This window comes from Canis lupus, chromosome 22 (genome assembly GCF_003254725.2).
Source record: "Canis lupus dingo isolate Sandy chromosome 22, ASM325472v2, whole genome shotgun sequence".
Lineage (NCBI taxonomy): Eukaryota > Metazoa > Chordata > Mammalia > Carnivora > Canidae > Canis > Canis lupus.
In genome coordinates, this window is record NC_064264.1 from 40,298,940 (window position 1) to 40,315,914 (window position 16,975).

Below are 16,975 nucleotides of genomic sequence, written 5' to 3' on the forward strand. Positions count from 1 at the left end.
CCTGTGTGGACCTCACATACACATCACCAAGACCATTACACTAAGTTACAGTTGACTTCATTACACCAGAAATGCTCCCCAACATGTTAGTTCTTCAAATCTGTAAAAATTGCACCAACAATATCAGTATCATGTTGATGTGATTTCCAAAGGATATTTTCAAAAACCTTGACAGTCAAGGTTTTTGACTGAATAATTGCTTCCCTCCCCCCGACTTTGGCTCCAAAAATGGCATTCTTTTTTGTTTGTTTTTAATCCCTTAGACTTGCTTTGGGATTTTCTTTGTATACTTCTCTTCCTACCAAGTGTTGAATTTATTGATATGTTACCTAAAATATCCTCTCTTATAAAATCTTTATAGTCACATAGTGTTGCCAAACTCCATTTATTAAAAAAAAAAAAAAAAAAAAAAAGGCCTGTGTTTTTCCCTTTGATTTGTAGTGGAACATCTGTTATGCATCAAATTATCATATGTCCACAGGCATATTATTTAGAGGCTCTCTTTTCTCTTTTAGGCATTTATTTATCTATGCCTGAGACTAAATGAGAGAGTATTACTCATTTTTTTGTAGTAAATCTCTGTATTTGGTAGAGTAACTTCTCCTTTCATAATTGTTCTTCAGCTTTCAAGGGTGTCTTGGCTCTTCCCTGGGTTTTCTTATGAATCTTAGCTTATCCATTTCCATTTTAAAAAAATATTGAATTTTTTTAATGTTGCAGTTTTTTTACTTAATATTGCATTGAATCTATTAAGACTTTTGTGCAAAACTATAGCTTTATGTAACTGAGTCTTCCAATTGATGAGCATGGTATATATAATTTACTTAAATCTTTTTTTAAGATATTTATTTATTTATTTATTTATTATTTATTTATTTATTCACTCATTCATGAGAGACCCACAGAGATAGGCAGAGACATAGAGGGAGAAGCAGGCTCCTCACAACGAGCCTGATGCGTGGGACTCGATCTTCAGACCCGGGATTATGCTCTGAGCCAAAGAGACATTCAATTGCTGAACTACCGAGGCATCCCTAAATCTTCTTTAAATAAAGCCTCATAATGTTTCTTATAGTAAACTTGCCCAAACTTTGTCTTATATTGATCTTTTTAGGCTACCATATAATTTGATAATGTATATATATGCAAAATGTGTGTGGATCTGTTGTCATGTATGCTTGACAGTTTGCTTGGCCTCTTGTGCACCTGACTTCTTGTGTGCTGTTCATTGTCTAAGAAAGAAGCGTTTTGGAAATGCTTTGTGTTTGCTTTCTGGGGGCATAACCAGATCTAAACTAGTAAAATACAGATTCCTTGCTTCAGGTTCTTTGATCAGCACAGACTGTGTATGTGTATCTAGGCTAGGAATTTTTATATTGTTCATCTGCTGCCACGGCTTTTTAGGGATTTCTCCATTTCTCAACTTTATTGTTGTTGTTACTGTAGTTGTTCTTTCCTGCTTAGCACCAACTCAGTTTTATCGTGTGTAGGGCAGGATGGTTGAATTTCTTCTTTGCTACTATCCTGAAGGTACATAGAGATTTGTGCTATCACCATAATGCAGAGCAGAGACTTTTAGAAACTTCCTACCTGGAGGTAATTTTTTGGCTTTGACTTTTCCCTCCTTAACACTGGAAGATTTTCAAACTAAGTCTAAGTTTGTGGTATTCACAAATGCCATTCGAATAAGAAAACTTTTTTTTTTTCTTCAATACTCTTTTTGCCATTATAATTTCAGGCTTTTCTCCATAATTTGCATGGACATTTCAAACTGTTGTCTTTTTTTTTTTTATTTATTCTAAGTTTTAGGGCATGTATTTTAAAATTTAGGTAGAGTTTTCCTCGCTTTAGATTTCCTTTAAATAATTTGGCCTATCCTTATCAGAACTGGACTTTCTGCAATTTGTTTTTTGCATTGAAGGTAGAATGATCTTTCTGCATACCTTCCTACAAACCTTATCATATTTTTGTCTTAAAATTTTTACTACCTTCTTACCACCCTCATTCCTTTCTTAAAATTTTCTCTAAATTTAAAATGTAGTGCTATGACACTTGAGACCTAGACCAGAGTTATATCTCACTCTACTCTTTATTCAGTTGATCCTGAAAAATTTTTATTCCAAAAATTCATTTTGCTTTCCTTGCCTCTGGCTTTTGAACATATTTCTGTATGAAATCTATCCTCCTCTCTCTATATTTTTTCTTTCTCTCTTAGACTTTTCGTTCAGACCTCAGTTTAAAGATACTCTTACTCTGACAGGATGCAGTCTAACTATTAGTTAAGTATACTTGGCACCAGTGCAATTTTCTGAAATTTTCCTTCATGATCCTTTTAGAATGTCAATGTACCCGAAATTTTGTTGTGTCATTAAACTGAATGTTATGCGCTGTGTTTTTTAAGATTTTATTGATTTATTCATGAGAAACAGAGAGAGAGAGAGAGAGAGAGAGAGGCAGAGACATAGGCAGAGGGAGAAGCAGGCTCCATACAGTTAGTCCGATGTGGGACTTGATCCCGGGACTCCAGGATCATGCCCTGAGCTGAAGGCAGACTCTCAACCGCTGAGCCACCCAGGCATCCCTATACTCTGTGTTTTATATAATAAACAACAAATGATAATTTCCATTATTACTAGCTTCATTATATTTACACCCTCCCCCATGTGATAAGACTGAATAGTTGCCAAAGTCCACATTTTCATATATCCTTTTCTTGTTGCCTATAAATAAACATCAGAAATTGAGATTTTTATTGTTTAGCCATTGGCTTTAATTAGCACTTAAAGACCTTGAAGGTGAGAACTCTACCTTACCCATTCTTTTATTCACTGTGCTTGATATATTAGTGCATCTAGTAAATATTTATTAAATTAACAAGTGAATAATTGAACAATTGTTAAATCACTTTTTGTATATAGGATAAAAGTATAAAGATGTAGGCTATCTCTTAAAATGCTACAGCCAGTAAAAGAGATTTGGAACTCTTCTAGTGGTATACTAACTCAAGACAGGATGCCAGCCTTCAAAACATAATCTGTTTTGTTGAAATAAGACATGAACACATAATACATATATTACATTATGCTGAAGAAAGTAATAGATTGAGAACATAAAGTTTTAAAATCAAAATATTATGACATTGTATTGGGAAGTCAAAGTAATTTTAATGAATGAAGTAAGCTTATAGATGTGACCTAATATGATATTGATAGAACTTCCAGCACACTGTTTGAAAAATCATGCTTCATTGATGTTCCATCATATTCAGAATAGAGATAAAAGCAACCTGGCTGAGGACAATGCATTATTTTCAGTCCTACATGGTAAATTAAAAAAAAAACAACAAAACTGCAACAGTTTAAGACACAGTACGCAATTGTATACATCCTTTAATTAGTAAGTTAATAGATGTTAGAATATTTATGACCAGAACAACCTCAGACTTTTGTGGGTAGGTGGAATCAGAAAAAGGTAAATATCTATTCTGAAATTCCCATGCAAATATAGAGAAGATTGTGACTTATGAAGAAGTACGTCTTCAATGTTATTTCAGGAAGTGTTAGAAAATCAGGAAGATACAGTATGAAAGCTTTTAGTCAAACACTTCAATTAGCATGGAAAACATTGATATTATAATATTAATATATAATGTTAGAAAGGCAGTTTGGAAACTGAAAAAATGTAGAAAGGAAATTATTCCTATTCTTTGAGACAATGGATTTTGACAACTATAGCATTTTGGCCAATATTATGACATGATGAAAGTGATATTTTGGAAGATTATATAGCAGCAGTTAAAATGATTGATTTTGGTAGGGAATAAACTAGAAGCAAAGGGATTGATAACGGGATTATTGCATTTGCCTTATGCTGCTAATACTACTGCTACTTGCTTAGAGGCTGCTTAACATCAACTTCCAAATGGAAATTTAGTTGTCATAGCATATGCCAGAGGAATATTGAATAAAAGTGAACATGTATATCTGAGTCCCAATTCAAGGTGTCTGTCTTTGAAATAAACAGCCTGAGATAAATTTCCTGAGTTTTTACACGAAATAGATTCAGAGTAATGACAGGCTCTTTTATGGAATTGGTAACTACTGCGAAATTGAATATAGCGGAACAGACAAGGGTGTCAACCTTATCTCTATTACGTTCTAAATGCTGAATGAGGCAGGTGAAAAAAGTATAGGCACTGATGTACTTTGAAGGAACAGAATAGTGTTTCTAGGGTAGGTGAAAAAAAAATATGAGCATGAGGTGGCTATTGAAGTGGGATTCAAAATAGATATACAATTTACTATTTTATACCCATAGATGTTTAGGTATGAGTAAGGGATTGAAAAGTTTATGTGAGATTTCTAAAATTTTAGAATTCTTGAAATAAGTGTTCTAAATAAGTATTTGACTTAGCTATTTCAGGCTTTCCATTAAATCATAGGTCAAACATATCCTTTTTTTTTTTTTTTTTTTAAAGATTTTATTTATTTATTCATGATAGTCACAGAGAGAGAGAGAGAGAGGCTCAGAGACACAGGCAGAGGGAGAAGCGGGCTCCGTGCACCGGGAGCCCGACGTGGGATTCGATCCCGGGTCTCCAGGATCGCGCCCTGGGCCAAAGGCAGGCGCCAAACCGCTGCGCCACCCAGGGATCCCAGGTCAAACATATCCTATGAAAAAACATATCAACCCTCAGAGCTGAATAATCAAATTTTTAATTGACCACTTCACCAGTGTCTAATGATTAAAATCTATATGAGTAAGTATCTGTACTCTGAACCTAATTCAGACAATTGGTTGTCTTTTGATAATTTTTAAATGAGATATATACTCCAGTTAAGTTAGAAACCAGTCAGATTATGGAATTTTTACCAGAGGAAGCTTTTCTGCAGACAAGAAGTTAGGGGAAAAATGCCAAGAGAAGCACAGATGAGAGATTGGAGGAGAAGAGGGAGAAAAAATGGGGGAGTAAGGGAGCAACAGCTGGACAACAAATGTGAACATGAGATACTATGAAAAATGAGCTGCCTGATAACTTATTCCTTCCAATGGAGATAAGGTATATTTACAGTAAATCAGATTCTATGGCATGCTTCTTTTCCATGGTGATCATAAGCACATAGAAACCTCTGCCAACTCATTTTTGGCTGTTATAACATAAACAAATGGCTAAAATGACTGCGTCTCAGTTATCACAACTGTACAATGAGCACAGAAATATGTTTTTTGTGAGAACTGAGAGAGATAATCCTTGTTACATTATCAGCTCAGCAGCTAGTCCTTGGTTAATGCTAAAAATAATACATTTTCACTGTATTGATATTTTATTATGTTTACATACATACATTGTATATATTTACATACATACCTACAGACATTTATAAAAACAATCACCTTTTGATCTGATTTGGAATGAATTTCTCTTTTAAAAGCAGTCCTCCTAGGATATATATTAATGCTCTTGAACGTATTTACTAGCAACAGCCTGTTACTGACTGCGGAGTCTTGGCATGGTGGCTACTAATTAGGATTCTTGCACTGTGGCCTAAGACAGCGTACCATAACATTACAAATTATCACAACTGATGTGACTACTGCTTGTAATACTTTCATAATTAGTCCACAGGCTCACTAAGGCATGGCTTTGGATGATTTCTAACCAAATGTGCATACATGAGAGAATGGTCATTAGATTTCAAGAAAGCTGAACAAATGTACAGATGTCATTTCTAACTATCCTCCCTGAAAAGAGACAAAGCAAGCATAGTGACTACATTCCTCAGATGTGAATGCCCTGAATTTTGTTACTTAATTTTTTTAAGATTTGCAAAATCCAGGTTGGGATTAAAACATCCATGTTGCCAAAATCAGCCACTTATTTTTAGCAGTGCCTACGGTTTTACAAATAAGCCAATGTTCTTACTGCCAAATATTAGGACTCTCACATCTATAATGGGGTATTTGTAGAATTGGGGAATCAAATTACAGATAATTGTGAATTACGGAAGAGTTGGTTAGCAGGCATGTAAAATGGCAGATTGGGGATAGGGCTTCTTACTCACTAGTCATTTCCAGTTTTGGTTTTCCATTTACAGTCTACACTGGGTGTAGATGAGACTGTGGGTGAGTCTGAGGTAATTGGATGCCTCATAGTCTTCCACAGCCAGTGGAAATAAAAGGCAAACAATATCTAGTAAATGCATTAATGAGAATGTTAACGGGTCTAATATAAATCTGTGTGTCGAGAGCCAAAACAAAAGTAGAAATAAGCCCCTCCGATTCTTCTGGAATTTTTATCACTAAAAAAACATTTTGTTGAGTAGTAAGCAGTTCATGCCTGACTGGAAGGAATCTTGTTTCTTTAGCAAAATTCACACTGAAGTTAAAAAAACAAAAAAGCATACTGGCACCTGCTCAGTATCCACAAGCCTAGTCTATCTTGAAGTAAGTAGATTTCATGAAACAAAAGAATTGAAAATATTGCCAGACCAAAGAAAAATAATTGTATTTAGAGAATTTGAAAAAAAATCTATTACAGACAAAGATTGAGAGAATATTCATACAGATCAAATTTTTTTTTTTAAGATTTTATTTATTTATTCATGAGAGACAGAGAGAGAGAGGGGGAGAGACATAGTCAGAGGGAGAAGCAGGCACCATGCAGGGAGCCTGATGTGTTACTCGATCCCGGAACCATGGGATAACGCCCTGAGCCAGAGGCAGACACTCAATCACAGAGCCACCCAGGAATCCCACATACAGATCATATCTAAAAGGAATTTGCTTACTTGGTTTTGGGCAGGTGGGTGGCTCAGCGGTTTAGTGCTGCCTTCAGCCCAGGGCATGATCCTAGAGACCCAGGATTAAGTCCCACGTCAAGGCTTCCTGCATGGGGCCTGCTTCTCCCTCTTCCTGTGTCTCTGCTTCTCTCTCTCTCTCTCTCTCTCTCTCTGTCTCTCATGAATAAATAAATAAGATCTTTAAAAAAAAAGAAAAAAATAATTTCTCTGCTTACTTGGTTTTACCTACTTTGGGATGAAAATTTGGTTCAAAGAGCTAATATATCAATATTCTTAATATATTTACCAATACAAGTTGAGTTTATTACCAGAAATTATGTCCCTCTTAAAATAATAATAATAATAATAATAATAATAATAATAATTCCAAGTATATATTAACTGTTTTTCTAAAGACATTATATTGAATATGCAGTGCGTCATTAAACCAGTATATAGTTTTATATCTCTAGAGAAGTTATTGTATTTCCATCCACTGATTAGAAAGAATAACTGGTGTTGTTACTGTGTTTTTCTGAATCTCTGTTCTTTTTTCTTTCTTTTGTATGTTCTAGTTTAGCCTTAACCTACAAACTAATTCTTTATCTTTGTTTTATTTCAATGCTTGTAAAGCAATGGTTTATGCAAACACTGATATGTTGGAACAATCTTTGAATTTCATTTTTGGTTTTTTGTTTTTGTTGTTTTGTTTTGTTTTAAACTGAGCTCAGCATATCTGTATTCCCTTTGTGGGAATCTGAGTTCTCCTGTTCCACTGGCAAAATAGTCTATTGAGATTACAGGAGAGAATGTTCATCTATTTTCCAGTTAAATTCAAATTTTATACAATCTATGTGAAATGACTGTGTAAAGCTTTAACTTGTCAGCAGTGGGTGAAAACAATTAATTTGCATGGATTTTGTTGCAAAATGGATTATGGAATGGTTTGTATAAATCATTGATGGCACAACACATTTTTCAGCAAATTAAACACTCCTTTTGTTTGATTTAAAGGAAAGAAAAGCAAAGGAAATGAAATAAGGAACAGAAAAGAGAGGAAAGGACAAAGGGGGAGGAGAAGAAGAGAGGAAGACAGGAAGGTGAAATATTTATTTGAGTGCAAAAGGAAAAGGCAGTATTTATTTGCTGCAACCAACAAAATACTCAAGTTACATAGCCTTTTTTATACTGTTGATTCTACTCAGGATGCTTTTGTAGTCCAGAAACTCTTCTTCAGATTAAGGATGGTAAATAAAGTAAATGCTCATCCTATTCCTATAATTTGAGTACAATTTGGAGCTGGGCCATTGTGTTTTCTGCTGTTTATTATTTCTTTCTTTTTTTTTTTTTTTCCTTTCTGCTGAGTTGTTTGCAAATTCTAATGTCAGCAAACATGTTGTCCAGCACCACATTTCATTTTAAACCAGAGTCAGGCATTTGAGTGTGTCATTACCTCCCTCTCCCATCTGCTAACATGTTCTTTTTCAGATTAGCACGGCTATTCCTAATTATCCTCCTCCCCACAGTTTTACATAAGAGAAGGGAGCCTACTCATTCCTTGAATCATTTTATTCCCTCTAAGATCCTGTTAGAGTGTTGTGGTCTGTTTTACAGTAGATCAAATGTTTTATCTTATGACAGGAGACAGAGTTTGCTAAAGTTAGGATTTAATATATTTTTGGTTAGATCTTGAAGATGACTGGGGAATCATCACTTACTCTCTAAGTGTTCTTAATTAGTTCTCTGTTATATTTTGTTCATGAGATCAGGCATGTCAGTCACTCAGTTTTCTATTTGGCCCTATTCACTATTTATTAGAAAACTGAACATCTCAGATTTCAGTTATTTTCCAGATCTTATGTTGTTTTTCTTCAAATTTTATCTAGTGAATCTATTACAATTGTCATGAAAATAGTGAGGAAATAGCCATTATTAATGCAAAGAAGAGTGAACTTCATAGAGTAAGATTCTATTTGAAAAAACGGACATTGCTTTTTCTATTATTTCAGTTGGTGTCAGTGTGAGGCTTAAAATATATAGAAGGGATAATTAATTAATGACATGAGTCAAAGACCATAGGCTACATAAACTGAGTCCAAACACATTTTTTAAGTTCAAAAGGCCATGACATAGTGAATATTGTATACAGGCTCACAATGGTCATGGAAATGAGAAGCATCTTTGAATTTTTGTAGCTTCATTACTAACAATCAAATAAAATCTCCCAGTAAATCAATTAATCAAGGAAGTAATTTTCTCTTCTTTAGCAGCAGTGCATCTTTTATCACCAGGTAGATTTTACATTAAGTACAAAAAGCTTAAGAAAATAGAAAGCATGGTACTAAACTTTCCTAATAGTAAAGAATATCTGGATGTTAGGTTTTTATATATTAAAACATATATGAAAAATTTATCTATTAGAATAACAGTCTTACAATTCCAGGGTAAAATATATTGAATAATTTATTAAGACTTGCAAATTTTTTAGATTCAAACAGATTCCTCAGAGTCATCATTTTAATCTCTTGAAATTAAAATAATTATGTGATCCTTAAAATTATTTTGCCTATAAAAATCAAGTAATGGAACTGTTTTCAAAAAATAGTGTTTGCCTATTAAATTAATTTAAATGGTTTGAAGTTGCTAAACCATTTAAAGTTGTTTACATTTGTACATCAGACTATAGAATATTATATGGACTTTAAAAATTGTGGCTAAGATTTTCAAGCCTGTCAATAAAATTATTATCAAGACCAACTAGTTAGATAAAGCTGGATACAGTGAAAGTCCATAGCTTTTCTTGGACTCTTCAGAGAAAATATTTGAAAACAGTCACCCCCACAAATCTGAAGAGACATATGAATTTAGAAAGTCACAGTTGGAATTCTGCTCAACTGGTACACAAGTCATTAGAGACCTAAACTCCAATGTGTAAGGGAAGGGGCAGGGACACTTACATTGTACATCTGACAAATTACTGGAAGCTAACTAACTACAGTAATAGTGAGAATCTCCCAAAGGAGCCTCATACATTTGGCTGCTTACCTTCCAGGATCCCACCAGTTTCTTACAATGAAGATCCTAAAAAGATCCCTTTCTGGCTCTGACTGTGGGAAAGGTAGTATAATCCTGGTGAAATATAACAAAAGCCTTTTCTGTAATAAAGTTATAATCTTCAGAGTAAAAGTCATTACCTGAATCTTGTGCCAAACACAGTGAAAGGGATTTTTTTTTTAACTCCAGTCCCATTTAGACTTCCTTTCTCAACTAATGGTGGGGGTGCTGTAGAAGAAGAAACATCCCTGAAAGTCACTGTCCAGAATTACAGGACCACTAACAGGCTGATGATTAATTGGAAGAATATAGAATGGATCCCCACCTTGACACTCTACCACCATATCCAGAAAACTCCAGAATAATAGTGGATTGAAGCTGGAAGAGTTTTATTTATTTATTTTTTTTTTGGAAGAGTTTTAGTATAAAGAATCTAAGTTGTTTATTCAGATATGATGTGGGGTCGTTGAGTGTCAGGGTCAAGAAAGAATTCTGAGACATTTTACCTCACAAAGAAAGGTACTTTTATTATTGCACAGGGACAGGGACCATGGGCAGAAAGAGCTGCACTTGTGTTTGTGAAGAGTGACTGATTATATAGGGTTTTCTATCCTATAGGGGTGAAGGTGACATTAGGGTTCCAGGAAATTGAGTCTATAGGTTCCTGGAGATTGCGCTATTGTTAAGATTGTGTTTTTGTAGTAAATTGCTAAAACAATTACAAACTATGATGTAGTTTCATGTCCTGCATGACTGTGATCTTTATCAGTTCACCATTTGTTTCTCCCTTGTGTTTGTTCTCAGACAGTCTCAAGTATCTGAGGAATGTCAAATGTATCCACCTTGAAAGGGCTGGCGGGCAGTCAGCTCACCTTTTGCACTCAGTTGGCCTTTTGCTCTCTCATCATTTAGGATGCACCAAAGTCAAGAGGAGAGAAGGAACAAATACTAGAATTTTGAAGGTTCTGATGTCTATAACAACAGCAAATATGAAATAAAGTCCAATTACTTGCTAGATTAACATAAATCCTTACATTGCAGATCTATTTCCATGTTAATGGATCAGACGATACATTGTTGTTAAGATGTCAGTTATTTCCAACTTGATATATAGATTCAACATAATCCCAATGAAAACCACAGCAAGCTATTTTATAGATGTATCTATTTTATCTATCTATCTATAGATCTATCTATCTTTATTTATCTATCTATATCTGTTTTATAGATATCAACAGTTTCAGATGATTAACTGGAAAGGTGATACAACTAGTACATGTAAGACAACAATGATGAAGAACAAAGTTGGGCTTATACTACCTGATATCAAGTCTTGCTGTAAAGTCACAGTGTTCAAAACAGAGTAATATGGCAAGGAAACAGACAGGTAGATACATGGGATAGCATAAGTAGCCTGGGAATAGATACCAAAAGTGTACTTAACTGATCTTTGACAAAAGAACAAAAAAAGATAATATTATGGCGAAGGTCTTTTTAAACAAATGGTGTTGAAACAATTATATACATTATATGTAAAATAATGTGTATAGACAGTGCTGGTTAGGAGCTCTGACTCTGAGACAACTTTAACTTGAGCACAGATCTTCTACCGATTACAAAATTACACCTAGGGCAGCCCCGGTGGCCCAGTGGTTTAGCACTGCCTTCAGCCCGGGGCATGATCCTGGAGACCCAGAATCAAGTCCCACATCAGGCTTCCTTCATTGGAGCCTGCTTCTCCCTCTGCCTGTGTCTCTGCCTCTCTCTGTGTGTCTCTCATGAATAAATAAATACAATATTTTTTTTAAAAATTACACCTATTACAAAAATTAATGCAAAATTTATTTATATAAATATAAAATGTAAACTCTTAAATTTATTAAACTATAGGAGAAAAATCTAGATGAACATGTATTTTATGATGAGTTTTTAAGTACAACTATAAACTATGATCAATGTAAGCAATACATAATAAGTTTAATCTTATTAACATTAAAAACTTTTAACTCTGTGATAGACATTGTTGAGAGAATCAAAAGAAAATACCACAAATGAAGAGAAATTATTTGCAAAGCACATATCTGTAAAAGCACTTGTATTTAAAATTCACAAAAAAATTCAGTAAGAAAATTAACAACCAAGTTAACAAATGAGCCAAAGATCTAAACAGACATCTTGCAAAAGAAGATATACAGAAGGCAAATAAGTTGTGAAAATATGCTCAAACCCTGTCATCTGGGAATTTTGAATTAAAACAACAATGCTAATACTTAACAGAATCTGTAAAACCCAGAAAATAGATACTACAAATTGTTAGAAAGATTTTGGAATACTAGACACTCTCATTTATTGCTAGTGATAGTGAAAATGGTAGACCCAGTATGGAAGAAAGCTTAGCAGTTTTTTGTAAGGCAAAAGGCTGGCATTTGCATTCCTAAGTACTTACCCAAATAATTTGAAAATTGTGTTCAAAACCGGCGTGTGTATGTTAATAACAGCTTTACTCAGATTCTTTCAAACTTGGAAACAATTGATACACTTTAATAGGTGAATGGACAGATGAACTCATATATTCCTTAATGGAATTTTATTGAATCATAAAAAAATGAGCAATCAAGACTTGGAAAGATATAGATGAATCTTAAAAGTGTATTTCTAAGTGAAAGAACCAGTGTGAAAAAGCTACTCAGAGTATGATTCCATTTATATGACATTATAGAAAAAGCAGAATTACAAAGATGTTAAACAGATCAGAGATAGTTGCTATGTGTTTGACAGGACTCCATTGAGAAATGACTAATTTTAGGACTGGGCAGGAGATATACAAGAAGCATCTAAAGCATCTTGCAGTGCCAGAAAATAAGAAAGTGTTCAAAAAACCAGGAAAAACAATATAATGATGAGGGCATATCAGAAGGATACAGGAACCAATTGTGAAGCTCTCAAATAACCAAAACTGGAGTGTGAATAAAATAAAATAAAGTGAAATGAAATCAGAATGGATTTATAGCCAAAAGTAAGAAATGAATATTTCTGGATCCATACTGAAATAAAGAAATGAATGAATGAAAAAGTAATTAAAGCCTGTAAAGAATTTCTGGTAGTCTAGGTAGGAAAATGAAATTAGTTCCTACAGAGAAATTGGGTTGCTTGATTTCCCTAGATCTTGAATTGCAGAATAACTGAGTCAGAGAGAAATCGACTGATTCACCATTAGTCCCCATTCTAAGGAGGAAATTGAGCAGAATTAATTTTGTCCCATCAGTTATAGGAAACACACCCATCATTCTTCTTGGAATTTCCTGATTTGGGCAGTGGAAGAGCTTTATGCTGTCATTGAGGTGTGATACCCAGGATACTGGCAGCAAGACTGATCAGTGAATTCCTTATTCCAGGTTTTAGCGAGACACAAGTTAAAGTTGTCTCAGAGTCAGAGCTCCTAACCATCCCTGTCTATAAGAATCTAAAACTGCTGGTCAAGGTTCTTTTCTCTATGAGAAAATTGAAGGACTAAATGAGAAAATGTGCTCTTTAAAGCTGAAAACAATAAAGTGGTATTAAAATTAAATGCATAAGGAGTTTGAATGAAGTCAAAAGATAATTTGCAGATGTCTGAGTGAAGAGTATGGGTGTTTCCTACATTTACAAAAGTCTAAATGTTTCTGTCAAAGACTAAAAGAGGATCTTCAAAGTTCAGATCTCAAAAAAGACTCACATTTGCATGCTTTAACATAGCAGGATTATTATACCAAAGTCTGTGTGATATCCGAATAAGGAAAAATAAAAGATTAAGAAGTTTTCTGTATCTCTTTATCACTGTTAAGTGTGCTTAAATTTTTGACCCTTAAAGAAATGTTTGCACAATGATATAGAACTACTTATAAACCTGCTATGAAAATAGCTCCAAAGAATAGGCAGGATCCTATTTTAAATTTATCAAACAACCAATCTGCAGGTTGTTCTTCTTCTTCAGACACATTTTACAAATTGAACAGTCAGGTTATCATCCTCAGTATTAATGAATAAATTGCAATTTCTAGACCTCTAAATGTGAATATCAGCTTGGCCTTCATTAAAGTTAAAATGGCCTGCAAAGTCTCACCTAAAGTCAAAAAACATTAAAATGGAATTTTTTCCAAAGAAGTTTTAAACAAAGGACTGTCTCCATAAACACTGAAATTTTTAAAAGAAAATGCAGGTTTTCCAAATCAAAGGATGTTTGATGCATATGACCACTTACTAAAATTTATTCATGTTTATGTACTCACATACAAACTACTATAGAGTATATTTATGCATCTCTTTACTTATTTCTCCCCCATCCAGAAAGTAGACTGGAGGAAGGCAGATATTTTTCCTATTTTAATTTGTTTTGTTTTCCATTGCCAGATACTTAGCACCTAGGACAGTGTTACATATGTGGAAAGTGTTCAGAAAATATTTGTTGTACGGATGATTTAATGAGGGATGCCTGGGTGGCTCAGCCGTTGAGTGCCTGCCTTTGGCCCAGGGCATGATCCAGACTTTTTGCATGGGGCCTGCTTCTCCCTTTGCCTGTGTCTCTGCCTCTCTCTCTCTGTGTCTTTCATGTATAAACAAATAAAATCTAAAAAAAAAAAAAAAGGAATTCTTTAATGAGTGAGTGAGTCATAAACTTGTTAACCTATTTCCTACTTAACACATTCTTATATCATTAGGTTAATTAATATTTTTAAAGTGTAATTCTAACTTAATTTGAGGATCCAGAGTCTTCTATACAGGAAAATATTTAATAAGCATTCACTTTATTATTATTTATGAATTAAGAAAGAAACATTTGGAAATGCTGAAATGGGATTTTTCATGAGTAATTTATTATGTCTTGATTTGTATTTGATTTACTTTGTTTCACTATGTTTCTAAACTGTCAAAAATGTAAATCTGGATTGATTACCCATTATCAAAACCATATTAAGGTAACAAATGCATGTCAATGCTTCAAACTCTCACTGATGGTGCAAAACTATGAAACAATATTCTTTGAATAATTTTCTTACAATTTCTGCATCCAAAACAACTGAAAATGAACTGAAAAGAGTGAGATGTTTTATTTCACTTGGCATTAATATTATAGTTGACTTATTATTAGCTTTATTATATGATAGTGCTTCTCTCAGGAAGCTTCCCTTGAACTTCAAAGTGTGCTAGAATTTTCCATGTCTGTGTTTCCGTAGCATTTTCTATGTAAAGCTACCATTGGCCTTCAGTATAATAATCCTATTATATTACAAATGTTCACCTTTTCAAAAGTTTACTATTTGTCCAAAATCCAATGTGAAGACTAAGACTGTAGTTATCTGTGATTATCTTCAATCTGTGAGAACAGTAGTCACTCAGCAATGGTGGTCAAATTGAAGTATGGAAGAGAATAAAAAGCATTAAGATTTTCTGTCTCTAACATATGCAAGATTGATAGAAATTCTGAGAAGTAAAACTCACAACTGGTTAATATAGATGGAAGAATTTAAAATATTCCTTGTTTAAAAAATAAGATAAGGTCAGAAGCAGCAGCATGTAGATAAACAAAGTTGATTCTTCCTTTAACAGTGGATTCAAAAGTAAAATTTACTATTACAATATAGCTTTGACTTGATTTTAACTGGAAATATCTATCATTATGCAAAATATAAGGGTAGAGAAGTTGATGCTTAGCATTTGTCAATAATAGGAGAATATATATTCCATTAAGAATTTGTTAGGGTTGAACAGAAGTATAAAATATTAGCTTCATAGAATGTGTATTGAGATATAACAACTTTAAGATCCTTATTTCAGAAATGATGCATTTACATTTTCATTTTATGTATCTGATTACCATTTTTTGTATGCTGAATGCTATATAGGAAGAAAGACAATCTAAATCTCACCACCTAAAATATGGTGTATCATAAAATGCATATGGGATTAAAGAGGAAATTAGTGTTTGATTTCAATGAAAAATTACACACATTAAGTGTAATGTCTTTGGCTCATTTGATTTTCAAGAACTGATAGCACCAAGTAATATCAACTAATGGGGTATAGAAATAAGATTATCAGAATTGTCATATAAACCCAATGACAACTCTTCCTATGGAGACTGCTGCACAGTTGGGATGTAGAAAGATCTTCAGCAACTCACGTTGTTGATCCTTCTCAACAACTGGAATTCTTAAATTTTCAGTATTATAGTGAATCAGCTTTCTTCTCTCTTACCGTTGTTACTAACACTTCTAGTATTCTCCTATTCTATTCTATTCTATTCTATTCTATTCTATTCTATTCTATTCTTCTATTCCATTCAATTCTATTCTATTCTACTTATAACTATTGTAAATCTATTTTATATGCAAAACACTAACATGTATATGAAATATAGAACATGCACATATAGAGAGAATATATAATATAAACGCATATATATATCGCATATATATATACACATATATATATATGATGTAACACAAGTATGCTTCATTCTAGTCTCTTCTACTCTCTTCTATTTGTTTTCTAAGTGTTTTGTTTGTTTGTTTTTTTTCCCCTTTCTAAATGACTTAGGTTTACAAACGATGTTTTATTTCCTGGAAAGAATATTTATGTTTCCAAAATTGATATATTGAGGCCTGATTTCCAGTGATGGTATTTGACTGTGGGGCCTTTGGGAAATAATTAGGTCATGAGGGTGGATCCCTCACAAATGGGATTAGTGCCCTTACAGGAAGAGACATGAGAGAAATGATTTTTCTCTTCCATGTAAAAACATAGAAAGAAAACCGCTGAGACCAGTAAGAGGGCTCTTACCAGAACCTGACTATGCTGGCAACTTGATCTTGGACTTCTCAGACTCCAGAACAATGAAGAATATTTTTTTTCTTTTTTTATGCCACATAGTTATGATTTTTAGTTAATGCAGCCTGAACTAAGACATTTCCCTCAAAACTCCTGTTTTCAGAGACCCTGTATTAGAGCTGTATTCTTTCATACAGAAGCCATGAACCACATTTAGCTATTTGAATACATACTTAAACTAATTAAACTTAAAAATTCAGTTCTTCAGTCACAGTAGCCACATTTCAAGTGCTCAATAGCCACATGTGGTCATGCGTTATGTTATTGTACAGCAT

General features: G+C 33.6%; 1 long non-coding RNA gene across 2 annotated transcripts in view; it reads right to left on the reverse strand.

The window, feature by feature from the left end:
- The window catches only part of LOC112656011 (uncharacterized), a 48,611-nt gene extending 33,345 nt beyond the window's left edge, over positions 1 to 15,266 (reverse strand). Inside the window, exon 1 of one of the 2 annotated variants that reach the window (XR_003134036.3) lies at positions 15,112 to 15,266. This is a non-coding gene — a long non-coding RNA (uncharacterized LOC112656011). Of the gene's footprint in view, positions 1 to 10,705; positions 10,810 to 15,111 lie in introns of those variants that run through there. The other variant, XR_003134037.3, reaches the window with a different exon arrangement.
- Between the last annotated feature and the right edge of the window lie 1,709 nt (positions 15,267 to 16,975).